The sequence below is a fragment of the Carassius auratus genome, unplaced genomic scaffold (assembly GCF_003368295.1).
Source record: "Carassius auratus strain Wakin unplaced genomic scaffold, ASM336829v1 scaf_tig00026295, whole genome shotgun sequence".
Lineage (NCBI taxonomy): Eukaryota > Metazoa > Chordata > Actinopteri > Cypriniformes > Cyprinidae > Carassius > Carassius auratus.
Genome location: NW_020525503.1, coordinates 20648 through 30128, shown reverse-complemented (window position 1 = coordinate 30128; position 9481 = coordinate 20648). Strand labels below are relative to the sequence as shown.

The following is a 9481-nucleotide window of genomic DNA, read 5'->3' as shown; positions in this document are numbered from 1 at the left end:
TAGAATTTTTACTGTGTTGTGCACCAAATACACAGACACATGTTAGATTCAGACGGCCTTGAAAATACATCTGTCAAACAAACATACCTGACTTCCTCAGGGCCTTATTTCTAATTTATTATTATATTTTTAAACAATTTTTAAATTACACAAAGACAATTTCTCATATTTCAGTTAATGTTTAATAAAATTTCATGTGACAAGATATTTATGATGCCCTGTCAGACAGTTAGAATCACACTTTAAGCACTTTTTTTTCTTAGCTCTCCTATTATGAACCCTGTTGCTATTGTCTGTCAATGACTTTGCATCTGCATCCAGAGTGAGCGTGAGAAAGTTCTCTGTTGATTCATTTGTATTTCTTACAGAAAAAATGACGCCAGTTTGTTCTTGGTCATCTTAAATTGAGTTCTTTCGAGATTGTCTGTCTCTCCCTGTAGTGTGTTTCTAGTTATTGTTCCTCCTGTCTTTAAGATTTGAGTCATGTTCAGACACCTTCAGAATGTGTCACTGGTCATGAAAGAGCCAAAGTAATGACACACTTAATATGATGAATGTATGACAGTCAAATCACCTTCTAAAGCTTTGTCTGTCTGTTTTATTTATTTATTTATTATTATTATTATTTATTTTTTTTTTTAAATATATATATATATATATATTTCTGATCTTTCATCAAGGCCCAATGTATTTTATAGTTCTAGTCTACTGCTAACCAGCATTGTTATGTCTGAAACTGGTACTTGAAACCATTAACTTCCCTTTTCTCATATTCTTGCTGTGATGGACATCACTATCATGCTCCTGTCACACTTCTGTCGGTCTGTCATCTCATGGCAGGTCATCTGAAGACAATCAGGGACAGAGAGGGGAACGGAGCAAGGGAACGCAGTGAAATATGAGTGTGAGAGGAGGAGAGGAGAACAATGTGAGGGCTGTTGGGTAAAGAATCACAGAACAGGACATTAGCCAGAAAAAGACAGACTGAGGGAGAGAATGCTGAAGATGATGGGACTAGATTACACTCTAATGGAATGAAAGGACACCTGTGAAAGATTGAACCTGAATTTGGGAATCCAAGGGTAGGGCATTAAATTGAAATGCTGTATTATATCAACTCTAATTAATTTATTCTAGAAGTAAAAAAATACAGAAAGTAACTAGCAATGCTGTCTCTAAAATAAAGGTTACTTAGTAGTAAAGTGCCCCTATGCCATTATTACAGTTACTAATATTATTCTCCTACTATAGGATTACATGTATGCAAGGTAAAAAAAAATAAAAATAAAAAAATAAGCCACCCCATTTGCTTTCTCAAATTATACATTTAATATCACCTAATTTTCCAGCGATTCTCAACCGATTAGTTTGAAGTGGTTAAAAGATTCAGTATCTCTAAACCCCTCCTTTCCCTGAGCCTGCTCTGCTCTGATTGGTCAGATGGTCTAGTGTGTTGTGATTGGTCTACACTGAAAAAAATTAATCTGAGTGGATGTAAATGTTAAGTAATTAAAATGCGTGATATCAACAATAAAATGTTAAGTTTGTGTCTTTACTTTAATATATCTAGTTTTAAATTAATCTGCATTTGTTCAAAAAACAAGAAAATGTGTATTTTATTCCTTTACTAAATTAATCTAAGTAATCCCAGCCAAGCTTTTTAGGTACACACACACAACAAACAATGCCTTGTTTTATTTACTCACTTGGTAAAAAAAAAAAAAAACTCCCCTTCCTGTTTCGTTGGTCTGGAAACCCCTTGCATTCCTAACGAAGACGAACACGCGGACTGAATTTAAGGTAAGAATAAAGCTAGCAAATTAACAGTTAATGTTACTTGGGTTGGTACATTCTTTACAGTTTTCGAATTGCTGTACAAAAACCAGGCTTTAAATGTAATTTGAAGATTGTTGTATGTGGATTTTCTAATTAGAATTAGGCCTACCATGTGGTTACACTGGTAAGTTAAAGTTAGGTGGCTAACTTTAGCTGCTTTAAAGCATTCAGTTTTAAGCTTGGCATATGTCTAAATACATTTAAGGAGCCACTGAAGCCTATTTTAGGATTCCTTTTTCTCCCTGTGAAAGTGTTTGTTTCTCCCTGATAATAAAAGGTGATGTTGGATGCGTTGGAATGCGGGTAACGTTTGTCTCTCGTACGGGGGACAGCTGCCAGCTGAGTTCACGCAGCATTTACAGCCGCCATTTTATTCGGATAATTTTCAAAATATTACTGTTATCGTTTCATGAAATGTAGTTTTTGAAGTATTTCAGGCGAGAATGTAGTTGTTTTAAACTCAAATATGCGGTTTATTTATAAAGACAGCGTCTATTTAAAAAAATGTGTTTCGCCGATTTCAGAAATGAGCTCCATGCGATCAGCGGGAGCTCCGTCATCATTTATCCGCCGAGAGCAGCTTCAGCTCGGCTAGACCTTCTGACATTTGCCGCTGGCTCTGATGTCTCTTTAGTGGTTCAAGATAAAATATAATTCGTTTGGGGTAAAACGAAACGTTTCTTATCTTTGGCCTTTATTCAATCAATCTATTAATATGTTTTATATATATATATATGTATATGATGTCCCTATGAACTTTTGTCATATAGGTATTTCGTCATACAGAATGCATACTCCATGAATTATGCGATCTGAAAGAGTGCCCATTAGCGCGCTGTCTGTTTCTCTTCGTGGTTTGCGTTTGTTAGGACGGTAGTTTTTACGGTCTATGGTTAGAGCGTTTACAGCTGTCAATCATAATATGTGACCATAATCCTGCCTTCTGCATGACGCGGTTCCCTGTACACTTTCTCATCTGAGCTCCGTGAAAAAAAAAAAAAAACACAAACATTTCATATGAAACTGAAGACAATTAGCTGTCTGATCGGCAGGTCAACTACCTGTAGTTGTTTGTGGAGAGAAGAAAATGTGAAACTATTTTTAATTATAGTTATAGTTATGATTTGCTATGAATTGGGTTTCTTGCATTGGTCAGTTACTAACCATTAACTTACACTGTGTCCTTAACCAGGTGATTCTCCTGACAATAGGCTACACTGGATAAAGGTATGTAACTTTCAATAAATTATATTTAAATTATATAATACATTTATTGTAGTGAGGAAACTGGGGGTGAAGTTATAACTCAGTTGGCAGTTTTTTTTTTTTTGCATTTCACAGAGTAAATTTATAGTCCTGTAAAAAAAAAAAAAGTGACGACTTAAGGGGTGTGCACCATATGTTGCTGGTTGCTCAAAGTCTGCCATTGCATTAGTTCCCATTGCCATGATAATCTATTTTTGTTGATCCCATGGTTACAAACATTAGCTAAAAAATAAAAAAAACTTAATTAGTTTACTTCCACCATTTTAAAGTCACATCTTTCTATTTAACATTGATGAGGCTGTGATAAAATCAAACTTACCTGATTACCTGTGGAGAAAATAACAAGATGCTTACCTGATGAAGCTGTAAGAAAAACATCTGATCAATCATGGTGTAATTTTAGATTCTCTTCTTTTCATTCGTCAGTTGCATACTCCCCTGAACAATTGTATGGCTCAGAACAACGGGCCTCAATATTGTCATATTTGACCAATCTACTTATGTTCAGTTAGTGCCCCAAAATGACTCTAGAATATGCTGGGATCTGTGTGATGCACAGGCACCATAAATTAATTTAAAAGTCAAGACACTCACACTGAAGACATAGTGCACATACAGTTTTGTTTAAAGATGTCATAGGTGTTGAAAGTAATCCTTCTCTGTAAAGTTCAAAATCAAAACAAATGACTTTTGGTGACTTGTTAGTTGAATGTTTCTTTAACAAATGTGATTTAAGGGAATTCCAGGATGGACAAGGGCAATCAGTATGTAAACAGGCAAAAAATAGCTGCCGTCTTTCCTTAATTTGTAGTATTGTTTGGTTAAAGGGGTGGTATAATACCCCTTTTTACAAGATGTATAAAAAATCTCTTATGTCCTCAGAGTATGTGAAGTTTTTGCTCAACATACCACACAGATAATTTTTATAGCATGTAGTAAAAAAGCTCAGTTTTTGTATGTCCCTTTAAATGCAAATGACCTGCTGCTCCTGGTTGCATGTTCCTGGGGGCAGGATTTATGTACATTTTAGGGTTAGTGATGTCACCAACCCGAGTGGAAGCCGTTGTAGTCTCTACCAGCCGTTTGTTGTAGTCCTTAAAAATAGATTTCTCTAAAAGAATATATCTCCCTTTGCTTTGAACTTTGAATGTCGTAACTTTGCAGATGTTGTTTATGCTCAAACAGCAACATTACACACTAACTAAAGTTAAAAAAGTGAAATCATAATCAACCATCCCTTTAAGATTACAAATGATTGTCCTGATAAATAAATATATATTTTCTCTTTACATTTTTGAGGACAGACAAGCAGACAGAGAGGCAAACACAACTAAATGGAAGCTGTGCTCCTCACCGCTACCAGTATATGACAAATCTCGAAACTGACTTCCACCACCCTCAGAGAGACCACCCAATTTGCTCCTCATTTAGGGTCTGGATGTACTCAGATCTAGCATCTGGATTATATGGGATGGATTTGCACAGTTCACAGTTAAAGTTGAAAATTGTGTCATCATTCGCTCACCCTTAAGTTGTTTTAAACCTGTATAAATTTCTTTCTTCTGCTGAACACAAAGATATTTTGAAGAATGTCTGTAAACAGACAGACTTGGGTCCCATTGACTTCCATAGTAGGAAAAAATATATACTATGGAAGTCAATGAAACCCAAGTTGCAAAATATCTTTCTTTGTGTTCAGCAGAAGAAAGAAATTTATACAGGTTTAAAACAACTTGAGGGTGAGTAAATGATGACACAATTTTCAACTTGGAGGTGAAATAATCCTTTAATTCTTCATTCTTTTGCAGTTATCATGTGTTTTGTCTTCTCTACCGTTTTTTTGTCTGACCCTGCTGACCCAATGAGCATGTTACTGTCCAATGGTCATGCTTTAACTGCAATCTCTAGTATTGCATTAGTATTGGATTCTTCTCATGGGGATTTAATAATTTTGACTTTTCAATCTGAGTTAAATCTCGTTTTTGGCTTATTTTATCTGTAAAAGAAAACGTGCCTAATAATTCTGCACACCTGAATATAAGACGTTTTCATTTCCAACCTTCATGTACAATTATATATCACTTATAAATGATTAAATTAATAGTAGTTAAGTTTAATATGGTTTGGAATTGGGAAAATGTTCCTGGGAATAAAATATGATCAGCAAATCAACGTGCCTAATAATTCTGCACACACTGTGTGTGTGTGTGTGTGTGTGTGTGTCTTTCCACATAAATATTTTTAAATTCACACAAGATTGTAATTGTTTATAAATGTAGGCAAATCCATGTGGGAAAAAAATTGGCTTAAATGCATTCTTCACATTAGCAAACAAAGCAGTAGGTTCAATTCTCTCTGGTTTATTTCACAGGTTTGTGATGACGATGATGCTGCAGCCATCCAAGAGGCCATCACTTCATTTGTGCTCAACATCTTTATGGTCAGCAAAGCCAGGGATGGAGGTCTCGAGAAGAAAGTTGGAATAGCCATTGAGGGAGCGGAGGTCCTTTTTTGCATTCCCAGTGTAGCACATGCTTGCTCCTACCTTATGGGCCTTATTTATGCTTTGGAACTAAGCTACCCAGAGAAACTTAAATACACCTTTGAGGTATTTCAGAAGATCTTCCTGGAGCTGGAGGATGTTAACAAAAACATGTCCTCCAAAATCCACGATCACAAGATCAGCTTACTGGCCTAAAAGCGATACAGACATTGTTGAATGTAGAGGGTTTGAGTCCCTCTGGTAAAGTTTTACTGTTCAATTTCTCAGGTCTTTTTCAGTGCACTTTCTCAAGTCACACTAATCCTATTTCATATAGGGACCATGTTTGTGAGTGTTAATGTTAAAGGTGCAGTTGAAGGAAAGATGACAGTTAAGAAGTCAGAAACTATATTGCACAATGTGAGTTTTTTTCAATAGAAACCCAAAGAAACTGAAATGTAGGTTTCTTAGAAGATCTCCATTGTCACACGGGGATCATACATATGATCATACATGTGCAAGCGTGTTGTTTTAAAGTCTTAAGAGTATGTTACTGTACAGGACTGAAAAACGCAATTTTATAGAAAATATTCTGTAAATGTGTCTGAATGGTTTCTTATGAAGACAATAAAGCCTGTCAACTTTCACTTAATGAGCTTTCCTCTGTCACCACCATGAAGCACAATTTTGTATTGTACACAATGTCTCAACCTGTGAGGTGGATATATTTTATTATACTTTGTTTTATACTGACCTTGTCAGTTTTTACTCTCAAATGGCCAAAATGTCAGCTTCAATGTAATAACTAGATTTCTATATTTGATGAATACATTCTACTGGCATTCTGTTTACAAGTACCAGTGTTGAACTTTTACTATAGTAGTAAAACAATTACTATTTGCATTTATACTTTCAGTAGAAATACTCAGTTGCTAATTAGAATACCTGAGTACATGTAACTTTAAAATACACTAACAAATTTTGAAAACAGTATATCCCACTTGAGATTTGTAATATTGAAATGTAAAAATTAAGTTGGATTCAATCAAAAATACACATTTTGGATTCTTAAAGTTGTGTAGATCACACACACAAAAAAATGACTAGATCAATACTAAAATTAAGTTAACTTTATGTGCAAATTTTATTTCAACAAACAGAAAAATTAAGTAGTTTGTACAAAGACTAGTCTTGTTGGATCTACGTAATACAATTATGCAAAAGAATTCATCATATTTTTTAAGTAAATCAAGCAGATTATTTTTATCAGTGTACGGTGTACAGCGGTGTCAGAAAAGATACGCCTGTTTCAATAGTTCTGTTTTGAACGATCTGTAGAAAATATAAATATAAGGCTGTACAGAGTCAGTTCTTTATTTGGGGAGACAACTTTATTCATCGTGCACTTTCAGCACTTTGCAGATCGTTTACATTCATATACAGCTACATTACACACTGCATGAAAGGTACTATTGGAAATGGCATAATAGGGGAACTTTTGTATGAAACAGCACATCCACAGGTCTAAAACATCACCCTTGCTCATAGCTTAAATGACTTAAGTTATTGTAATAAGTTTAATATTTCTCCATTTCAGAACGTTGTATTTTATTATAATAATTTTTTTGTTTGTTTCTCACTTGGTTCATTGAGAATATGTTTGTGTGTAATGTAGTTTTAAAATAGGCAGCACTGTTACAACACACACACACACACACACACATATATGCAAACAGGAGTGAATGGATACAGACTGAGAAAAAATGGGGGAAAATGATGAATAACTTTACAGTAAAGAGCCGTAATGCCTCCCAGCTTTAGCTTACATTTCAGTGCTTAGATAGCATCTCAAAAGCTGAGTTTAATCTATAGGGTCGTATACGTTTTCCTTTTATTTCCATCTCGCCAGCATTATAAATTCAGCTGGAGAAATGCCACTTAATAGCTAAAACGGGTGTTAGCTATATCAAGAGACTTGAGCGGTAAAACTGAAGCAGCTGCTTTTAAATTAGCCTTAATGAGATGCCGTTACTGACGCATGGAGCCCTGACACGCAACCACGCACACGCAAACCTTCACTGCCCGAAGATGGCTCAAAGTTTCTTATAAGGTCAGTGGGTTGCTTCAAAATGAATTTTCATGATTTACAACACAAACCCACATATCATGACATGTTCTCAGTGCTCTCTTTCATGTTTAGAGATACACACAAATGAGACCCTTGGCTATGTTTCAGCAGTGGGCCTTACACCTCTCTTGTTGCCATGGGTACTCTCAGGACTGTAGAATCCACCCCAGGAGTATGTGTGTGTGAGTGTGTGTGTGTGTGTGTGTGTGTGTGTGTGTGTGTGTGTGTGTGCCCAGAACCCAACAGAGATCTGAAGAGCATCACTCTCAAGTTAAGATCGATATCTTACCCCCCACCTTTCTGAACTTCTACACCTCATCACACACAGATGAGTACAGTGCATGTGGCTCGTGAGGATTAGACTGAACATGAGAACAAAGAACTGTTGTCATGAAAATGAAATAATAAGGAAAGAGAAAAGAAACTGTATGGGTGTAATTGCAATTTATTTCCACTTCAGAGCCTGTGGGGTAAAAGAGAAAGAGTGAGAAATAAAATAGGGAAATTTTTTAATATTCACAGCCTTGCGATGAGATGAGAATACAGCCATACCTTCAGGTCCATGAGCATAATGAGCTTTTTATTTCACCCAGTGTGTGTGTGTGTGTGAAAGAGAGCTTTGCGGTCAGGAATTAGGATCATCTTCGTGTGAATGCTTTGCAGTAATTTATGTGTTCATAGAAGCATCTGACTCTTGCTCTGTTTCTGTGTAGAGAAACTCAAGCCGTATAGCTCTTCATTTACAGTATGAGAGTGAAAGAGCTGATGTCATGACACCTGCAGTCTGAGAAACCCTTTTCACTGATGAAAATTCTTTTCAACAACACATTTCTAAAGAACAGCTCATTCAAAATTGACAGATTATTTGAGATGTTTCACCTGAAGATGTTACTGAAACGTTGACCCTTATTATATATGATCCTGACAAATAAAATTTTTAATAGAGAGTCAGAGAGGCTATATACATTATGCTTTTAATGCATTTAAACATGTCTAATGCATTTCTTTGCTCAAAAACTAAATAAAACAACTTATATATATTCATTGAATTAGTCCGGGATATTTGTTTGTTTGAACTCAAGAGGGAGTGTCAGCCACATTAAAAAAGTTAACAGCTTAAGTCATTTGTGGATTAATGCGTACTGGAGACGCGAACCGTTTAAAACGATTCAGTTTTCGGTTCAAGAAGATCTGGTTACATCAAATGATTCGTTTGCGAGCCGGATATGACAAACTGCTTTGTTTTGAACTGTCTTACAACAGACACGGAAGAGAAGACAATGCTGAATAAAGTTGTAGTTTTTGCTATTTTTGGACCAAAATGTATTTTCGATGCTTCAAATAATTCTAACTGACCCTCTGATGTCACATGGACTACTTTGATGATGTTTTTCTTACCTTTCTGGACATGGACAGTATACCGTACACACAGCTTCAATGGAGGGACTGAGAGCTCTCGGACTAAATCTAAAATTTCTTAAACTGTGTTCCGAAGATAAACGGAGGTCTTACTGGTTTGGAACGACATGAGGGTTAGTTATTAATGTCATAATTTAGATTTTTGGGTGAACTATCCCTTTAAAAGCATATTTTCTGCTCCTCTTTTTGCATCACCTCCTGACTTGCACTTGATAATATATTTTTTTTTATTACACTTTAAGAGCACTATTTTAACTGTGCACCATGCATAATTAATGTGTTATGATGAAGTATTATATTTATGTCATGATGCAGAAAGTGTTTAAATTAGTCTAACATGACAGTGTTGT

The 9481-nt window shown here is 35.6% G+C and overlaps 1 long non-coding RNA gene across 1 annotated transcript; it reads left to right on the top strand.

Annotated features, from left to right (window-relative positions):
* Positions 1 to 1707: 1707 nt before the first annotated feature.
* On the top strand, positions 1708 to 6236 carry LOC113078669 (uncharacterized). The gene is made up of 3 exons (XR_003281593.1): positions 1708 to 1800; positions 3029 to 3063; positions 5474 to 6236. It is a non-coding gene; the product is annotated as an uncharacterized LOC113078669 (long non-coding RNA).
* Positions 6237 to 9481: the final 3245 nt, after the last annotated feature.